Below are 21,497 nucleotides of genomic sequence, written 5' to 3'. Positions count from 1 at the left end.
CATCCCCCAAACAGTGATGACTCCATGTACATTTCACTGTCTGACAACATGGACCAACTTCTATCCACTCATCCCAACTCTCTCTTCCTCATATGTGGTGACTTCAACTGTCATCATGCCACCTGGTTGGGTGTGGGTTCCTCTCTCACCAGTCATGGCACCTCAGCAAAGGACTTCTGTGACTCACTGGGATTGACACAATCTGTCAATTTCCCGACCCGGATCTCAGCCAATGGAGTATCTTCTCTTCTAGACTTGGTTATGACAAACTTCCCTGCTAATGTCTGCTGCTCTTCTTCTGCTCCAATCGGTTCTTCTGATCATGTGCTTGTCAAAGTGGACATCTCTCTGGCCATTCTCAGAGAGCCTCCTCAGCGTCGACGAGTCTGGCATTTCACTCAGGCCGACTGGGACGGTCTTCAAGCAGCCATCAATCGTCTGGATTGGTCTCCCATCTCCACTGCCTCTGACATCAATTCTTCCTGGGAATTCTTCCAAAGCAAACTGATCTCTCTCATGCACAGATTTATCCCATCTCGCCTTCAGTTGTCTTACCCTTCCTCCCGTCCATGGTACACTGAATCTTGTGGGGAGGCATTTGCCCTGAAACAACTTGCCTTTGCCTCTTGGAAGGCTAATCCAACTGAAGGCAATCTCAGTTCCTTCCACCAAGCTCGGAACAAGTGTGTGTCTACCCTCAGGAGTGCCAGGAAGCACTATCTCTCCTCACTCAAGAATGAACTCTCAAACCTGTCTCCTTCCTCCAAATCCTGGTGGCATCTGGTCAAATCCGTTTCTGGTGTTTGTTCCCCCTCCATCCCCTCCCTTACCTCAAATGGCCACATAGTTGACATCGCACGTGACAAAGCCGAATGCCTCAACTCTGTGTTTGCCTCAAAATCCTTAGTCCCAAACCCATCTCTCTCTGTTCCCACCTTTCCCAGTCGAACCCAACTGCTCCTGAACTCTGTGTCCTTCTCTCCTGACAAGGTGGAGGAGTTTTTGTCAAACCTCGACTCTGATTCTGCAACTGGACCAGACGGCATCAGCCCACGGGTCCTAAAATCCTGCTCTGCTGCTCTATCTCACCCTCTCTCTGTTCTTTTCACCCTATCGTTTGCTCAAGGTCATCTGCCAGCATCCTGGAAATCAGCTAACATTACCGCTTTACACAAAAAAGGTGCAAAAACAGATCCTTGCAACTACAGACCAATCAGCCTGCTCCCAATTATCTGCAAAGTCATGGAATCCATCATTGCTTCGGATATGAAATCTTTCCTCTTCTCCAATGGCTTGATCTCTGATCATCAATTTGGTTTCAGACCAGGTCACTCTACTCTGGACATGCTGCTTCTGCTGTCTCAACAATGGATGGAGGTCCTCAATGCCAAACAGGAAATCAGAGCTGTCTCCCTTGACATATCACGTGCCTTTGATATGGTCTGGCACCCAGCTCTGCTCACCAAACTCTCCTCCTATGGTATCCATGGAAATCTCCATGCATGGCTTGCGGACTTCCTCTCTGGTCGTAGTCAACGTGTGGCCCTAAATGGATTTCTCTCATCTCCCCTTCCTGTTCAGGCTGGAGTTCCCCAAGGCAGTGTGCTGGGCCCTGTGCTTTTTCTGGTCTTTATCAATGATCTCTCCGACTCTCTGGAAAATCCTCTCTATCCTCGCGAGATCTCGGAGACGGTGGGAGGGATTTTCGAAGCTCCACACGGTCTCCACGTTTTTCGAAGTTAAGTCTGTTCACAATTGTATTTTGTCGAAACTGTATTTATCTTTCGGTGTGTGAAGATATTGTGTGCAACTTTGGTTGTTTCTCGGTGTTTATCTTTCATAAATTGATCGTCTGTTTGCCGTGTCGTGTCTTGAGGCCTTGTACAGTGTGCACTGTACAACCTTGAGGCTTTGTTTTTCTCTCAGCGGTCCATCGTTTGTGATCCAATAACTTTCGTTCTCTGTATTCCCAGGCTTTTCACCCATAGCCTACTTCCTTGTGTAAATCTCAACTAAAAAAAAAAACAAACAAAAAAAAAAAACATTTCCTTCTCTGTTCTCATTCGTTTATTCATTCTTATTCGTTCGTTCTTTCTTCGACCACGTGTTTCTCCCCCATTTCCCCAGATAGTTTTCACTCATTAACCTTCAATGTTTACACTTTCCCCTCAAGTTATGTATTCCGTCATATTTTATAACACCTTTTTCTTCTTCTTCTTTAAAAGGCTGCTTTCGACTTGCTCACCAAATCAATTCATCCCAAAAAAAATATCCATCTCCTATAGTGCCTTTTTTCTACATTCCCTAAACTCTCCTGCACTCCATCCTCCATCCAGCGTCCTTAAACGTATTTTTAACTCGAAGGTCACAAGAAACTCATTTTGCAATAAATGTTCGTTTCCCATAAATCGTACACTTTCAAAAATCCAATCTCGCCCCTCCCCTCCAAATCTTCCCCATAACCCCTCCCCTCCAAATCTTCCCCATCACCCCTCCCCTCCAAATCTTCCCCATCACCCATCCCTTTCAAATCTCCCCCCTTGCCCCCTCCCTCCTAAACTACCCCCTCACCCCTCCCCGCCAAGACGCCCCCTCGCCCCTCCCCTCCTAGACTCCTGCCTCACCCCTCCCCTCCAAATCTCCCCCATATCCCATCCCTTTCAAATCCCTCCCCTTGTCCCTTCCCTCCCAAACTCCCCCCTCACCCCTCCCCTTCAAATCTCCCCACCCTCATTGCTTCTCAATTTCCCCCCTCTCACTCCCCCTCCTCAAAGCGTCCTCCCCGCTTCTTCCCCCTTCAAACTCTCACCTCCATCTCCCCCAACCTTCTGCCTCGCTCTTCCCCCTCCTCAAATAACACCTCATTGTGGCTCACCCAATCACCATCAAACCTTTTGTCCGCCCCATCCTTCCCTTTCTCCGAGCTATTCTGAAATCTCTGACACACCTTCAACAGCTCTCCCTATCTCTTCCACCTCTTCCACATCTTACCCGACCCCTCCTCCCCCCTGTTCTGTATCTGATGCTCCCCCTTCCTCTTCATTAACGGTATGGACCTCAAACATCCGGGGCCTTCGTTCAAACTTAACTGATCTCTCCATACAGGTTGCTTCTGTCAAACCAGACGTGATCTGCTTAACAGAAACTTTCCTCCTTTATGATGTCTCTGATTCCATAGTATCTCTCCCGGGCTACTCCCTCCTCCGGTATGATAGACCTGAGCCTCGTCCTGGAGGCGGGGTTGCTATCTTTATCAAAAACTCTCTTCCTCACTCGCCCTGCACTGCACTCTCTCCACCTCACCCCCAGGAATACCTCTGGCTACGGCTTCCCCTTCGCTCCCACCTCTTGTTCATATGTGTGTTGTACCGTCCACCAAACAGTGATGACTCCATCTACATCTCGCTGTCTGATGATATGGACCAACTTCTATCTACTCATCCCAACTCTCTCTTCCTCATATGTGGTGATTTCAATTGTCACCATGCCAGTTGGCTGGGTGTGGGTACCTCTCTCACCAGCCATGGCTCTTCAGCAAAGGACTTCTGCGACTCACTGGGACTGACACAATCTGTCAATTTCCCGACCCGGATCTCAGTCAACGGAACATCTTCTCTTCTGGACTTGGTTATGACTAACTTCCCTGAAAATGTCTGCTGCTCTTCTTCTGCTCCGATCGGATCATCTGATCATGTCCTTGTTAAAGTGGACATCTCTCTGACCATCCTCAGGGAGCCTGCTCAGCGTCGACGAGTCTGGCATTTCACTCAGGCCAACTGGCACGGTCTTCAAGCAGCCATCAATCATCTGGACTGGTCTCCCATCTCTACCACCTCTGACATCAACTCATCCTGGGAATTCTTCCAAAGTAAATTGCTCTCTCTCATGCACAGATTTATCCCATCTCGTCTTCAGTTGTCATACCCTTCCTCCCGTCCATGGTACACGGAATCTTGTGGTGAGGCTGTTGCCCAGAAACATCTTGCCTTCGTCTCCTGGAAAGCAAATCCAACGGAAGGAAATCTCATTTCCTTTCACAAAGCCCGAAACAAGTGTGTGTCCACCCTCAGGAGAGCCAGGAAACAATATCTCTCCATTCTCAAGACCGAACTCTCTTATCTGTCTCCCTCTTCCAAATCCTGGTGGCGTCTGGTCAAATCCGTTTCTGGTGTTTGTTCCCCCTCCATCCCCTCCCTTACCTCAAACGGCTACACAGCTGACTCCGCACGTGAAAAAGCTGAATGCCTCAACTCTGTGTTTGCCTCTAAATCTTGTGTCCCAAACCCATCCCTCTCTGTACCCACCATACCCAGTCGTACCCTGCTGCTCCTGGACTCTGTGTCCTTTCCTCCTGACAAGGTGGAAAAGTTTCTGTCAACCCTCGACCCTGATTCTGCAACTGGACCCGACGGCATCAGCCCACGGGTCCTAAAATCCTGCTCTGCTGCTCTATCTCACCCTCTCTCTGTTCTCTTCACCCTCTCTTTTGCTCAAGGTCAACTGCCATCTGCTTGGAAATCAGCCAACATCACCGCTTTGCACAAAAAAGGTGCAAAAACAGATCCTTGCAACTACAGACCAATCAGCCTTCTCCCAATTATCAGCAAAGTCATGGAATCCATCATTGCTTCGGATATGAAATCTTTCCTCTTCTCCAATGGCTTGATCTCTGATCATCAATTTGGTTTCAGACCAGGTCACTCTACTCTGGACATGCTGCTTCTGCTGTCTCAACAATGGATGGAGGTCCTCAATGCCAAACAGGAAATTAGAGCTGTCTCCCTCGACATATCACGTGCCTTCGACACGGTCTGGCACCCCGCTCTGCTCACCAAACTCTCCTCCTTTGGTATCCATGGAAATCTCCACGCATGGCTGGCGGACTTCCTCTCTAGTCGTCGTCAACGTGTGGCCCTGAATGGGTTTCTCTCATCTCCTCTTCCTGTTCAGGCTGGAGTTCCCCAAGGCAGTGTTCTGGGCCCCATGCTTTTTCTGGTCTTCATCAATGATCTCTCTGACTCTCTCGAAAATCCTCTCTATCTCTTTGCTGATGACTCCACTCTCTGCCGCTCCATTCCTCTTCCCTCAGATCGGCAGTCTGCTGCCTCCTCACTCTCTGAAGACCTGGACAAAATCACAGACTGGTCAAACAAGTGGAACATGTCTTTCAATCCTGACAAATCTCACACTCTTACTATGTCTCTCCGAAAAGATCGACTGGACAACCCTCCCATCTACTTTCTCAACAATCCTCTCCAAGAAGTTCTGTCGCTCAAGATTTTGGGTCTCACTATCTGCCATGATCTTTCTTGGGAAAACCACATTTCCAAGCTGGCCTCCAAAGCCAGTCGCCGACTGGGCATCCTCCGTCGTGCGAAGTCCTTCCTCGGCACACCTGAGCTCCTCACCACATACAAGGCTTTCATCCACAGCTCAATGGAATACTGTTCTCCCCTATGGGCCGGTGGCTCCTGCCTCACACCTAGCTCGGCTTCACGCTGTTGAAACCAAAGCTTTCAGAATTATTGGAATCACCCGCGATGAAGCTATCTCTGAGGGGCCTTTTCACTCACTCACCGCAGGCAGGTAGGTGGTCTTTCTGTCTTCTACCGACTCCTCTCCGGCCTTGCACCCCCAGCTCTCTCTGTGCTCTGTCCCCCAAATATTCCTACAGGTCGCACAAGATCTGCCAGCAACCCTCTGATGGTTAAACTGCCGAAATCTCGGCTCTCTGCTCCACCTTCACTCTTTCATTCCTCTTTTCTCCCGCCTCTGGAACAAACTCCCCTCACTCCCTTCAATCCCACTCCTCCCTCCAGGTCCTTTAAAACAGCTGTTCACCACCATCCTCTTATCTTCCCACCATCCAAAACCTTGATCTTTTCTACCCCCGCTAATTCACCCCAGATCCACCTTGTTTGAAATTCCAACTTCTTTCCTGGAAGTCCTGGCAGTGTCCATATGTTTTATACCTCTCCCACCGCCCCCTTCCCATGCCCCCCCCCCCCAAGCCCTCGCCCTCTCTCAGATCTCTCGATGTCTCCATGTCTCTCGGGTCCCTGCTCTCAAATGTTGTGTTTGTGTCCTTCCCCCTCTCTCCCCATCTTGTCTACCGCTCCCGATGTTATATGTTTTATGTGTCGGTTTGTCTTTCTGTGTGATTAATGTTCGCTCTTTCACGAGCCCTCGATCTTGTATACAAAAAAAAAAAAAAAAAAAAAAAAAAAAAAAAATCTCTTTGCTGATGACTCCACTCTCTGCCGCTCCATTCCTCTTCCCTCAGATCGGCAGTCTGCAGCCTCCTCACTCTCTGAAGACCTGGACAAAATCACAGACTGGTCAAACAAGTGGAACATGTCTTTCAATCCTGACAAATCTCACTCTCTTACTATGTCTCTCCGAAAAGATCGACTGGACAACCCTCCCATCTACTTTCTCAACAATCCTCTCCAAGAAGTTCTGTCGCTCAAGCTTTTTGGGTCTCACTATCTGCCATGATCTTTCTTGGGAAAACCACATTTCCAAGCTGGCCTCCAAAGCCAGTCGCCGACTGGGCATCCTCCGTCGTGCGAAGTCCTTCCTTGGCACACCTGAGCTCCTCACCACATACAAGGCTTTCATCCGCAGCTCAATGGAATACTGTTCTCCCCTATGGGCTGGTGCTCCTGCCTCACACCTGGCCCGGCTTCACGCTGTTGAATCCAAAGCTTTCAAAATCATTGGAATCTCCCGCGATGAAGCTACCTCTGAGGGCCTTTCACTCACTCACCGCAGGCAGGTAGGTGGTCTTTCTGTCTTCTACCGACTCCTCTCCGGCCTTGCTCCCCCAGCTCTCTCTGTGCTCTGTCCCCCAAATATTCCTACAGGTCGCACAAGATCTGCCAGCAACCCTCTGATGGTTAAACTGCCGAAATCTCGGCTTTCTGCTCACCTTCACTCTTTCATTCCTCTTTTCTCCCGCCTCTGGAACAAACTCCCTCACTCCCTTCAATCCCACTCCTCCCTCCAGGTCTTTAAAACAGCTGTTTACCACCATCTCTTATCTTCCCCCATCCAAAACCTTGATCTTTTCTACCCCCACTAATTCACCCCAGATCCACCTTGTTTGAAATTCCAACTTCTTTCCTGGAAGTCCTGGCAGTGTCCATATGTTTATACCTCTCCCACCCCCCCCCCCCCCTTCACATGCCTCCCCCCCAAAGCCCTCTCCCTCCCACAGATCTCTCGATGTCTCCATGTCTCTCGGTCCCTGCTCTCAAATGTTGTGTTTGTGTCCTGCCCCCTCTCTCCACATCTTGTCTACCGCTCCCGATGTTATTTGTTTTATGTGTCTGTTTGTCTTTCTGTGTGATTAATGTTCGCTCTTTCACGAGCCTCGATGTTGTATACAAAAAAAAAAAAAAAAAAAAAACCTGCCTGCGGTGAGTGAGTGAAAGGCCCTCGGAGTTGACTACATCGCAGGAGATTCCAATTATTCTGAAAGCTTTGGCCTCAACAGCGTGAAGCCGAACAAGGTGTGAGGCAGGAGCATCAGCCCAGAGGGGAGAGCAGTATTCCATTGAGCTGCGGATGAAAGCCTTGTATGTGGTGAGGAGCTCAGGTGTGCCAAGGAAGGACTTCGCACGACGGAGGATGCCCAGTCGGCAACTGGCTTTGGAGGCCAGCTTGGAAATGTGGTTTTCCCAAGAAAGATCATGGCAGATAGTGAGACCCAAAAGCTTGAGCGACAGAACTTCTTGGAGAGGATTGTTGAGAAAGTAGATGGGAGTGTTGTCCAGTCGGTCCTTTTGGAGAGACATTGTAAGAGTGTGAGATTTGTCAGGATTGAAAGACATGTTCCACTTGTTTGACCAGTCTGTGATTTTGTCCAGGTCTGCAGAGAGTGAGGAGGCTGCAGACTGCCGATCTGAGGGATGAGGAATGGAGCGGCAGATCGTGGAGTCATCAGCAAAGAGATAGAGAGGATTTTCCAGAGAGTCGGAGAGATCATTGATGAAGACCAGAAATAGCACAGGGCCCAGAACACTACCCTGAGGAACTCCAGCCAGAACAGGAAGGGAAGATGAGAGAAATCCATTCAGGGCCACACGTTGCCTACGCCCAGAGAGGAAATCCGCAAGCCATGAGTGGAGATTTCCCTGAATACCATAGGAGGTGAGTTTGGTGAGCAGAGCTGGGTGCCAGACCGTATCGAAGGCACGTGATATGTCAAGTGAGACAGCTCTGATTTCCTGTTTGGCATTGAGGACCTCCATCCTCTGCTCTTTCCTCTGGTTGAAGTCTTTCCCAATCTCCTTCGAGTCACACTACCTATCAAACATGGTTTCTTTCATTCTGGCAAACTCCACATGGGTCTCACTCTCCCTCTTGCTGGCATTCCTGAATTTTTGCCGGTAAGCTTCCGGGACCAATTCATCGGCTTTGAGAATGGTTTACTTCACTATGTCATAATCTGCACATTGGTCAATCGGTAAAGCCGAATAAATATCTTGAGCTTTACCCACCAAAACACTTTGCACTCACATAGTCCAGGACCCCACAGGCCATTTTAGCATTTGAGCCACATTCTCAAAATGTAAAAAGAACTTGGCTACCTCCTTTTCATTGAAAGGTGGAACCAGTCTCACATGCCTACCAACATCCCAAGTGTTCTGACTTGTTGTCGAACTAGCCGGCACGGATACTACTTCTCTTTGTTCCCCCAGTAATTCCAGCTCCTTGAGTTTAAGTTCCTTCTGATACTCCACGTCACGTTCCTTCAACTCCCTTTCGGGTCTCCTTTCCTCTGCTCTTTCCTCTGCTCTTTCCTTTTCAGCTCTCCTTTCCTCTGCTCTTTCCTCTGCTCTTCTTTCCTCGAGTTCTCGTTCCTGTTCTGTTCTTTCCTTTTCAGCTCTCCTTTCCTCTGCTCCTTCCTCAGCTCTTCTCTCCTCGAGTTCTCGTTCTCGTTCTGCTCTTTCCTTTTCCGCTTTCCAGTCCAACTCTTTTAACCTTTCCTGGCTCCGCAGTTGCATCTCCATTTTCCGGAGCTCCACATTTCCTTTTTCCTCGGGTGACCAATCCAACGCTAACTCTTTCCATGTTCCTTGTCCCACCAGAGATTCTACCACCAATGTCTGCATCTCTGCTTTCTTCATATTAACTCGGACCTCCAACTTAAAATATTTGGCCAATATCATGAGTTCCGATCTTTTTAACGCCTGGAACTGTGCCTCATTATGGGACGCCGCATTCTGCGTCAAACACCATAGTGACTATCAGTGAGCACCTGTTAACCTTCACACAAAAAATTTCAAATTTTTTGAAAAATTTGGGAATGTTAGAAAAATCCCAAATTTGGGAATTTTGGGAATGTTAGGGAATTCTATCCCGGACGAGTGTTAGGGAATTCAATCCCGGACGAGTCCCAAATTTCTGTTACGTGCTCCTCCCCAAACCCCGGTCACGGTGTACCTCCGAGCCCCGAGAGGAGTCACGGCAGAAAGATGTGTTATTCTGTATGCCAAAGATCAATGGTGAAACCACACCAATTGTTACCAACAAACAAGTATTGTATTTAGGTCACACAAGAATGACGGTACAATAACTTTGGGAATGTTAGGGATCTCGGCTTCCGGTCCGGTCTGAAGAGGACGCAGGCGTCACATGCTCACCGCTTCTTCTACTGGGCCACTGTCTGTGGCTTGCTTTTTTGGTGGTCGTGCGGATTTTTTGGCCATTGAGTCTGCCCTCCGCATAGTCCCGGCTCTGCTCCCTGCTTCGCCTACCCGGCTCCTTCGCCTGCTCGCTGTTTCCTCGGGCACGCTCTCGTGGGTTGTGTCCTTCGCAGCGGTGTGGCGGCGGTTTTCCCGCCGTGATCTTGATTTGTAGCGGCGGCGGTTGATTGCCGCTGCATTTCCCGCTTTGCCGTGATCAACCTTGGCCTCGTGATCGTCTCTTTGCTCCTGTCTGCCCTCTGCTTGGTCCCGACTCTGCTCCTGGCTTCACCTACCTGGCTCCTTCGTCTCCTTCGTTTCCTTGGGCCTGCTCCCGTGCGTTGGGACCATTGTTTCACCTCCTCAACCTTGGCCTCGTGCTCGCCTCTCCGCTCCTGCCTGGCATGGCTCTGCGGTACTCCGCCGCAAGGCTCCTTCTGCTCAATACCCGCTCCACCCCATCATGCATCTCTGCCATCAAATCAAATGGACTCCTCCGACGACCCAGGTACATTCACCGTGGCTCCAGTCGTAAGTTTGGATATGTACAATCAGGTCACTCCATCCCCGTCCTCTGGTCGGCTCAGCGCACTCCCACTCATCGTCCCAGCGCACCTAGTCACAGCAACGCACAAAATCGCACCTCCTGCCTGCGAACCCTGGCTAAATCACCTGAATTCATCCCCGCTGTTCAAAACAACATCAAGCTCACCCTGTTCAACACCCAGTCCCTCAACAACAAATGCCTCATCCTCAACGACTACATCCTGGATAACAAACTGGACTTTCTCTGTCTCACCGAAACCTGGCAACAACCACTGGACTACGACACGCTCAACCTCACCACACCCAATGGATATTCCTACGTCAATAAAACCACGCTCGGAGGGCCGAGGTGGTGGAATTGCCGTTATCCACCGTCAAGACATCAGGACCAGCCTCATCCCCATCGCCTCATCCTCATCCTTTGAACACCTGGCTTTTAAACTCTCTGGTCGCACGCAGTCAGTCATGGCTGTCGTCTACTGCCCTACCAAACCACACCCATTATTCCTGTCTGACTTCTCCTACTTTCTGACCCAGCTATGTTCCCTCTCCCCCTCAATCCTCCTCCTTGGTGATTTCAATATCCACATGGACTCCACTGACTCCACAATAACCACTGACTTCACTGATTTACTCACCTGCTTTAACCTCACTCAACATGTCAACTTTCCTACGCATATCCGTGGTCACATTTTGGACCTTGTCTGCTCCACTGGATTAATTTTGCACCATCTCTCTAGCTCCGACCTCACCCTCTCTGAACACTTAGCCATCACTATGACCATCAACATCCCCACCCCAACACCAAGACATTATCGCACTATCAACTTCCGTAAGCTAAACGCTCTTTCACCGACCTCATTCTCATCCACCCTCTCTGAAAAAATGTCCATTTCTCCCTTCATTGACCTCCACACCCCTTCCGACCTCACTGACTACTACAACCACACTCTCTCCTCCTGCCTTGACCAGCTTGCGCCTGTAAAAACCAAAACAGTTTCTTTCACCCATTCTGCTCCCTGGTTTACCCCTGAACTCCGCCTGATGAAAACTCGTGCTCGCCAACTTGAAAGACTCCGCAATAAAACAGGTCTCACATTTCACTCCCAAGCCTACAAGGACCACCTACAACACTACAAAGATGCCCTCTCCCACGCCCGCCCCGCCTATTACTCTCAACTGTATTTCCCATAAACAAACTCCTCTGCCCCCTGGACACCACCACCCAGTCATTCACAGTAGACAACTGCATCTCCTTCCTTTCATTCTTCCAACACAAAATTGACAACATCTACAACAGCTTGACCACCGCCGCACCCGCTCCCCCTCCAACCACCTGCCCCCCCCTTATCCTGCCTTCCCCTGTCTAAATTCTCCCCGGTCTCCCCTACTGACCTCTCTGAACTCCTCATAGGAATGAAAACTGCCACCTGCACTCTTGACCCCATCCCTTCCAGCTTTGTCAAGGCCTCCCTCCCTGCTCTCTCTCCACTTATCATTGCAACAATAAACTCCTCCCTGTCTACAGGCATCGTCCCACCATCCCTCAAAATTGCTGCTGTTACCCCCATTCTAAAAAAACCTGGTCTAAACCCTGACACCCTAAACAACTTCAGACCCATCTCCAACCTACCCTTTCTGTCGAAAGTTTTGGAACGTGCTGTAGCCACTCAACTCAAACATCACCTCTCTGCCAATAACCTGTATGAAACATTCCAATCCGGAATTCCGCTCCAACCACAGTACTGAAACTGCTCTCCTCAAAATCACCAATGACCTTCTCCTCTCCTCTGATGCAGGCAACCTCAACATTCTCGTCCTCCTCGACCTCAGCGCTGCCTTTGACACCATCGATCACACCATCCTCCTCACCCGACTTGAATCCACCTTTAACGTTACCGGCACTGCCCTCTCTTGGATTAAATCATACCTCTCTGACAGATGCCAGTTCATCTCCATCAATAACTGCAAATCCCCCACTGCTCCCCTCCCCCAAGGTGTCCCCCAAGGTTCAGTTCTTGGCCCCCTCCTCTTCATCCTTTACCTGTCCCCCCTCGGTCACTTAATCCACCATCATGGTCTCCAATTCCACTGCTTCGCTGATGACATCCAGCTTTTCATCTCCACCAAGTCCGTCTCCACCGACACCCACTCTATCCTGACAAACTGCATCTCTGAAATAAAATCCTGGCTTCAAATCAACTTCCTCAAACTTAACTGTGATAAATCTGAAATAATCATCATTGGCCCAAAAACGCTCACAAATTCCACCCATAACTTTGCCCTCAACATCGACGGTATCCCAGTATCCACCTCCCCTCTCATCCGGAATCTTGGCGTCATCTTTGACCAAACCCTCTCCTTCGACAAATACACTAAACAGATCACAAAGACAGCCTTCTTTCACCTGAAAAACATCGTCCGTCTCCGCTCATCCCTCTCCTCCACGGCTGCAGAAACCCTCATCCATGCCTTCATCACCTCCCGTCTGGACTACTGCAATAGCCTCCTCTATGGTTCACCCTCAACAATCACCAATAAACTCCAATACATTCAGAACTCCGCTGCCCGTCTACTCACCCATTCCCGGACCCGTGACCACATCACCCCCGTCCTTTACAAGCTTCACTGGCTCCCCATCTCCCAGAGAATCCAGTACAAAATCCTCCTCTTGACCTACAAAGCCCTCCATAACCTGGCCCCATCCTACCTGGCTGACCTCCTCTCCAGACACACTCCCACCCGCAACCTCCGCTCTGCCGGTACCAACCTCCTGACCCCCCCCCCCCCCATCCGGACCAAATTCAGATCCTGGGGGGACAGGGCCTTCTCCATCGCTGCTCCCACCCTCTGGAACTCACTACCTCACACCATCAGAGACTCCTCCTCACTCACCACATTCAAAACATCACTCAAGACCCACCTGTTCAGCACTGCATTCAACATTCAACCCACAGCATTTAACCCCTGACTATCACTTCTCCTTCTCCCTCCTTTTGCTTTAAATATTTCCCTATTGATTCTTGTCTTTTTGCAATTGTTGTTTTCATGTTTTGTTATGCATTATGTTTTGCACTCTGTCAAAGCGCCTTTGGGCTTCATGAAAAGCGCTATACAAAATAAATGAATTATTATTATTATAATAACAATATTAATCAAAAGTACAATCAATATATATCCTTCCTATGATGGTACCATCAGTTTCGTAATATATAACTCACTGTGCTCCAAGTGAGCGAAAAGAACATCCCCAATGTCTCTATCCCGGCTTCAAGCCAACGTTGGTCCACTCAAGTGATCGTCCGTACGATGTCGTATCGAGACCAGAATCCCGTTGGGTTGACAGTCACACTGCCAAAGATGGGCGAAGGTGTCCTCAAGAGGCGACTGGGAAATCACACCTTCTGGTATAGACGTTCAACAGCTCCCATTCGGTGAACCGCAATTTCCCACTCAAAATCCACGTTACACACACACACACACACCAAATTAACGTCTGGATGTGGTGAGAATGGTTGAAGCGAAGTGAAAAACCTTGAGCGATGCGCAAAGCGGGCGCAAGCAAAATGGCCGACGGCCCGTTCTCGTGGCGTAACGGCACTCCGATGATTCTTTTCGGAATCAACCGCAAAACCTGTCACGCAGATTTATCTGTCACAGCGATAACAACTCTGTCACAGGAATCCCTTTCCCAGGAAACCCCAAGTTCACTCGTGACCCTTGTTCGCCAACGTTCGCTCAAGACCTCGAAGCAGCCCAGCTTCTTGTCCGACTCACTCGCTCCGCCTTCTTTTTTCACTTTTTTCTTCCTCCTCATCGTCGTCCGGTTCCGGTTTCATTTAAAACATTAACTTTTTTTACCTTCTGAAAACAGCAATCTCTATTTGACTGAAACAACAACAATAATAGTACATGCAACCAAGAATGTTTACAGTTGATGAGAACCACAACAACGGAAGTGACAAATCCGTAACTGTGTGTGTGTGTGTGTGTGTGTGTGTGTGTGTGAGACACTCCCCCGTGTGTGTGTGTGACCCACTCCCCTGTGGGTGATCCACTCCCTGGTGCAGTGTGCGTGATGGGGGCAGGGAGGGAGGGGATTTGAGCTCTTGAAGTCACATTTTACATGAGATGTAATCACACATTTCAAACTGTATTTCCCATTTGCACGCACATGCATTCACATGTTATCAGAAGTAAATACATTTTGTAGATTACATCATTTGTGGATCTGATAAATTGCCAGTAACCATTTTGTAAAACTGAATGTGCAGCATCAAACTCAAGATGTCCAAATATCACACACATCCATGCCCGTGGGATTCCAATGGGTGACCCCACTAGTCTTATTATAATAGAGCAAACGTATATGGTTATGTATGGACCAAAAGGTCTTCTTCTTCAAAATAAATAATTAACACCCTCTTAACCCTCTTAATTACGTTTAGACTACTGACACCCCTCAGACCTTTGACGACCCTTTAATTCCCCCAAGACCCTTAATACCACCAAGACCCCTGAAGACCCAAAATACCCTTAAAGAACCATAATGACCTCAAAGACCCCAAAGACCCTGAAGACCCAAAACACCCTAAAGATCAAAAATACCCTTGAAGGCCCTGGGGCTCAAAAAGAACCTGAAGACCCAAATGGCCCCGAATACACAAAAGACCCCAAAGACCCAAAATACCCAAAATACCCCGAAGACTCAAAACACCCCAAAGCCCCAAAAGACACCAAAGACCCAAAACACCATGAAGACCCAAAAGACACCGAAATGGTCAAAGATGCCCATCCCTCTGAAACGACACGTGGTGAGGCGCGCGGAGCGCGCCGAGTCACGCTTGTATTTAAAAATATTTCATGTAGCAAAAACTATAACACTCAGGTGGAATTTGTTTCGAACACCATTAACGAGACCTATTGGCCAATGTATATTCCAAGTTTGAGCTAGTTTTAATGTGGAGCCCTTGAGATATGAGTGCCAACATATTTTGGGTGGACGGACGGGCGGACGGATGAACAGACACCAACGTGATTTCGACGGTCTTCAAAATAAGACTCAAGAATGCGGAAACAAGCCGTTGATGAAATTTGGAACCTACTACCTGGATGTATAAAACAATTTCTAGTGTTTAAAGTTCCCAAGAGCATAATGAGCTCCATCATTAGGAAATGGAAGAATATAAGATTGGAGAACCCCAACCTCGCCCTCTCCCAGGGAGCGGACCTGTTTCTCCGGGTTTGATCGGATTTAAAAAGTCTGATGTGTATGTTTGCAAGTTTGTAACAGATGCTCCATAAGCCTTAGAAACTTGAAAAATCTAAAGTTCAGTTTTAATGTGATGTTTTTCTTTTCAGAATTGATTGTGAAAGTGAAGGTGGAATCTGAGTTTGAGGTTGACTCACTATCTCAAGAGAAAGGTCTGAACCACAACAACATTCTGCTTGTTCCAGTTACAGACAGTCATGTGTGTGTCTACATTGCACAGGAGGTTGTGAGAGATGCTGTTGCACTTGTCTTTTAAGGCCACATGGTGACTTTTGGCCATGTTAAAATGACCCAGCTCATTAATAACGGATTCCTCTCTGCACATTGAAGCATCACTATATTTGTTTGAGATGTTCAGGGTAAACGTGTGTTTCAGAGGAGGAATTAATCTGTAAAACTATTCGGGTCAAATACATCATCATTCACAATGCATGTTCCTCTTGAACAAAACAAAATAAGGAGAGAGGCTAGATGCTAGAGCTTCGTCACTGTCGCGCATTCGTAAATCCCCACAATTCCCACCTCAAGCAAAGTTAAAATATAGCAAAAAGCAAGGTGTTGACACCTGGAAAAGTATTGCCTATGTACTCACAGTACCTCTCTGAATGGATAAACCAGCCAACTTGCGTATTTATTTCGTAAATTAACATTTTAAAGAGTCTCACCATCCCGAATGACATGCCCACGAGAGATGGCAAACAGGAGCATGTACACTGGGCATTCGCCAACAGGCCTCGCCATGCCTTGATTCTTCTTCATATTGCCAATGAACACTTTTCAGAGAACTGCAAAGTATTGTTTCTCCGAGAGGGCTGGTTGGTACCCCTTTGTCCTTCGTCTCTTTTCTTGATATTGCAGATGGAAAAGTTATGAAAGTCATTCTGTGTTGGTGGACGCGTAGAACAATGGATGGATTCAACAGAATGTTCATCAAAGTATGTTAACCACCAAAGGAAGCAAGGAGAAACTGATGCTACAACCATTAACACATGGTGGGAGCAAGCCTCTGATTGTGACACACTGTCCAGAATGATGGAGCAACCTCTGATAAGATCGTTTGTTGTGATCAGTAAATGTCTGATTCATTTGGGGAGATGCGCAATTCCTCTATTTTTGAATCTTTCCTGTTAAATCTTATTGAGCATATTTGGGGCCAATCTTCAATCTACAGAGTTGGCATTTAATGTGGAATATTTTTTTGTGGGGGTGAACTTACTTTTCAAGATGTCTAAGAACCAAAAGTTCATTGGAATTATGTTGAAATTATTCGAGATTTTGTTAATGTGACCTTTAAAAGAAACAAAAACCACATTTGACATTTCGAAACAAATAAATTGATCCTTGAAAGTGATGTAAACTGATATCGAACTCAACTCATGGACAGTACTGTGTTAAACTTCTGTACGTTTTCCAGAAGTATCTCTTTATTTTGCACATTAGCCAAAAAAAATTAAACAAAAACAAAAGTGAAATTACGACTGGGATTACGGACAGTAAAATTACAGTTCAGTACTTCGTGTAACCCCCACGAGCATTCAGGAGAGCACGTACATGTTGAGGCATGCTGTTCACGAGATTTGCCAAGGTTTGGACAGGAATCGCTTGCCATGCAGTGACAATAGCCTGCTGCAATTCACGCACAGAGGTCGGCTGCTGGTCCAAGTGATCGATTTGACGCGTTAATTCTGCCCACAAGTTCTCTATCGGATTCAGATCCAGGGACATGGCAGGCCACTCCATATGCTCTACACCACGGTCAGCAAGAAAGTGTTGGATCATGCGAGGATGACGAGGCCGTGCATTGTCATCTTGGAAGACAAAGTTTCCTCGAAAGGCTGCACGAGCAAATGGAAGCAATGTTTCTTCCAGAATGGCCCTGTACTTGAACTGGTTCAGGTTTCCATTCAGAACAACCAGGTCAGTTTTGCCCCCTGCATGAAAAGCAGCCCAAACGTCACCCCACCACCTCCAGCTTGGACTCTTGGCACTATACAATCTTTGTTGTAGGCTTCATGCACTTGTCTGCGCACTCGGACGCAGCCATCTTGACGATAGACCAGAAATCTAGACTCGTCACTGACGATCACGTGATTCCAGTGTCCTGGCTGCCATTGACGGTGCTCTCTGGCCCACTGCAATCGTCGCTGGCGGTGTTGTCTGGTCAGGCGTGGCTTTCTCAGGGGACGCCTGGCACGATAGCCTGCTTGAACCAGTCGTTGGTTGACTAGCCTTCTGGATACAGGCACATTTGTCAGTTGCTGCCACTCAGCCCTAAGCCGATTAGCTGACTTGGTACGGCCATTGCGGACTAACCGGTACAGCTGGCGATCATCCCTCCTTGTGGTTCTGCGGGGACGCCCTGGCTTCGGTATTGGAGGAGGGACACCCCTCTGAGCATTTCGTTTCAGGATCTTTGACACCTGACCTTGAGTGATTCCATACTGCCGAGCAATAGCACGCTGTTTCATGCCGTAATTTCGGAAAGCCACCACTCCACGACAAACAGCATTGTCGAGTTGATGGAGCATCTCCAGAGGAAGCGGCAAAAACTTTTGGAGATTGCAGCAGTTGTTTTCCACTAATACAGAACGCAACAACCCTTGCATACCGGACTGTGAAGCCAATCATCAAATGCACCTGTCCGTACATTTTGCCACGCCACCTGTGATATAATCCTGTTGTTGACTTCTTGCTGCGACAGACAATCAGTGACATGGTTCTTTTAACAAATAAATCACCAAAGTGTGAAAGAAACTCACCAGATTGATATACTCAGTTAAGAAAGTAAACCCAAGTTGAGAAAAAAAAAATATTCCATCTTAAATGCCAAGTCTGTAATTTGAGTGAAATATATGTCAATTTTGTAACGTTGGTGCGAATTAATGATGATTTTTGTGACTTGTCTTTGCAGGGAAACAAACGAAACTGGTTTCTTGTTCAAACTGTTCCCAGTGGTTTGACACGGAAGTTTTCAATCAGGCCACGACTCGGAGTGTTTGTCAAGAAACTGACGAACCTGGCAGCGTGTCTTTCACACGCAGATGTAAGCGTTGTACAGAGCCCCTCCAGAATATCCGAGGAAGTGAGAGACAACACAAGTGTTCCTTGTGTGACAAATCATTAATAACATTGTCATCTTTAAAACGACATCAAGCAATCCACACGGGCAAGAAGCCGCACAAGTGTTCGTTTTGCAGCAAGGCATTTGCTGATTCGTCATATGTCCGTCAACATGAAAAGATTCACACAGGAGAAAAGCCCCATCAGTGTTCTTTATGCAGCAAGGCTTTTACTACTTCATCATACTTGCGTCTACATCAAATGGTTCACACAGGAGAAAAGCCCTATCAGTGTTCTTTATGTAGCAAGGCTTTTATTACATCATCATACTTGCGTCTGCATCAAACGATTCACACAGGAGAAAAGCCCTATCAGTGTTCTTTATGTAGCAAGGCTTTTACTACTTCATCATACTTGCGTCTGCATCAAAGGGTTCACACAGGAGAAAAGCCCTATCAGTGTTCTTTATGTAGCAAGGCTTTTACTACTTCATCATACTTGCGTCTGCATCAAAGGGTTCACACAGGAGAAAAGCCCTATCAGTGTTCTTTATGTAGCAAGGCTTTTATTACTTCATCATACTTGCGTCTACATCAAATGGTTCACACAGGAGAAAAGCCCCATCAGTGTTCTTTATGCAGCAAGGCATTTATTACTGCATCACTTTTGCGTCGACATCAAACGATTCACCCAGGTGAAAAGCCCTGTCAGTGTTCTTTATGCAGCAAGGCTTTTACTACTCCATCACTTTTGCGTCGACATCAAACTATTCACACAGGAGAAAAGCCCCATCAGTGTTCTTTTTGCATCAAGGCTTTTACTACTCCATCAGGCTTGCGTCTACATCAAATGATTCACACAGGAGAGAAGCCCTATCAGTGTTCTTTATGCAGCAAGGCTTTTGCAACTCCATCAGGTTTGCGTCGACATCAAACGATTCACCCAGGAGAAAAGCCCTGTCAGTGTTCTTTATGCAGCAAGGCTTTTACTACTCCATCACTTTTGCGTCAACATCAGACGATTCACACAGGAGAAAAGCCCCATCAGTGTTCTTCATGTGGCAAGGCTTTTACTACTCCATCACTTTTGTGTCAACATCAGACGATTCACACAGGAGAAAAGCCCCATCAGTGTTCTTCATGTGGCAAAGCTTTTACTACTCCATCACTTTTGCGTCAACATCAGACGATTCACACAGGAGAAAAGTCCTATCAGTGTTCTTTATGCAGCAAGGCTTTTATTACTCCATCAGGTTTGCGTCGACATCAAACGATTCACACAGGAGAAAAGCCCCATCAGTGTTCTTTATGCAGCAAGGCTTTTACTACTCCATCATACTTGCGTCTACATCAAACGATTCACACAGGAGAAAAGCCCTATCGGTGTTCTTTATGCAGCAAGGCTTTTATTCATCCATCACTTTTGCGTCGACATCAAATGATTCACACAGGAGAAAAGCGCTATAAGTGTTCTTTGTGCAGCAAGGCTTTTACTTCTCCATCACTTTTGCGTTTACATCAAATGATTCACACAGGAGAAATGCCCTATCAGTGTTCTTTCTGCAGCAAGGCTTTTATTCTTCCATCACTTTTGCGTCGACATCAAACGATTCACACAGGAGAAAAGCCCCATCAGTGTTCTTTATGCAGCAAGGCTTTTACTACTTCATCATACTTGCGTCTACATCAAATGATTCACACAGGAGAAAAGCCCTATCAGTGTTCTTTATGCAGCAAGGCTTTTATTACTCCATCACATTTGCGTCAACATCAAATGATTCACACAGGAGAAAAGCCCTATCAGTGTTCTTTATGCAGCAAGGCTTTTACTTCTCCATCACTTTTGCGTCTACATCAAATGATTCACACAGGAGAAAAGCCCCATCAGTGTTCTTTATGCAGCAAGGCTTTTACGACTTCAACATACTTGTGTCTGCATCAAAAATATCACACACGAGAAAAACCCTATCAGTGTTCTTCATGCAGCAAGGCTTTTATGCATCCATCACGTTTGCGTCGACATGAAACGATTCACACAGGAGAAAAGCCCCATCAGTGTTCTTTACGCAGCAAGGCTTTTACTACTTCATCAACCTTGCGTCGCCATCAAACGATTCACACAGGAGAAAAGCCCTATTAATGTTCTTTATGCAGCAAGGCTTTTGCAACTCCATCATACTTGCGTCAACATCAGAAACATTCACACAGGAGACCAAGAGTAAGAACAGAAAATGATAACGAGGAGAACGATTAGGACAAACAGCAGAGGAAGAAGAGGAAGGTGACAAAATATTAAAAATGACCCGCAACAACTGGAATAAGATCAAAATAGAGGAAATGAGGTGAAAGACCATGACTCCCTAGAATAGAAAAGCAACAAATGGAGAAAAACACGACCGTGTTTTTTTTTTCACTTTTTTTTTTTTTTTGTACAGTGGATCGAGGCTCGTGAAAGAGCTAACATCAATCACACAAAAAAATCAAAGAGACACATAAAACATACAATAAGGGGAGCAGTAGACAAGATGGGGAGAGAGGGGTAAGCACACAAACACAACATTTGAGAGCAGGGACATCGGGAGATCTGTGGGAGGGTGAGGACTTGGGGGGAGGAGGGGTGTGAAAGTTGGGGCGGGGGGTGGGGGCGAAAAGTATAAAACACTTGGACACTGCAAGGACTTCCAGGAAAGAAGTTGGTATTTCAAAAAAGTGGATCTGGGGTGAATTTGCAGGGGTAGAAAAGATCAAGGTTTTGGATGGGGGAAGATAAGAGATGGTGGTGAACAGCTGGTTTAAAGACCTGGAGGGAGGAGTGGGATTGAAGAGAGTGAGGGAGTTTGTTCCAGAGGCGGGAGAAAAGAGGAATGAAAGAGTGAAGGTGAGCAGAGACTTGATTTTGGCAGTTTAACCAGAAGAGGGTTGCTGGCA

At 47.3% G+C, this 21,497-nt stretch overlaps 1 pseudogene; it reads left to right on the top strand.

Annotated features, from left to right (window-relative positions):
- Positions 1–20,823, top strand: part of LOC137428602 (uncharacterized) — a 63,212-nt pseudogene extending 42,389 nt beyond the window's left edge.
- The last annotated feature ends 674 nt before the right edge of the window (positions 20,824–21,497 follow it).

The sequence above is a fragment of the Myxine glutinosa genome, chromosome 5 (genome assembly GCF_964187855.1).
Source record: "Myxine glutinosa chromosome 5, kmMyxGlut1.1, whole genome shotgun sequence".
Lineage (NCBI taxonomy): Eukaryota > Metazoa > Chordata > Myxini > Myxiniformes > Myxinidae > Myxine > Myxine glutinosa.
This window is presented reverse-complemented; position numbering and strand designations above follow the sequence as displayed.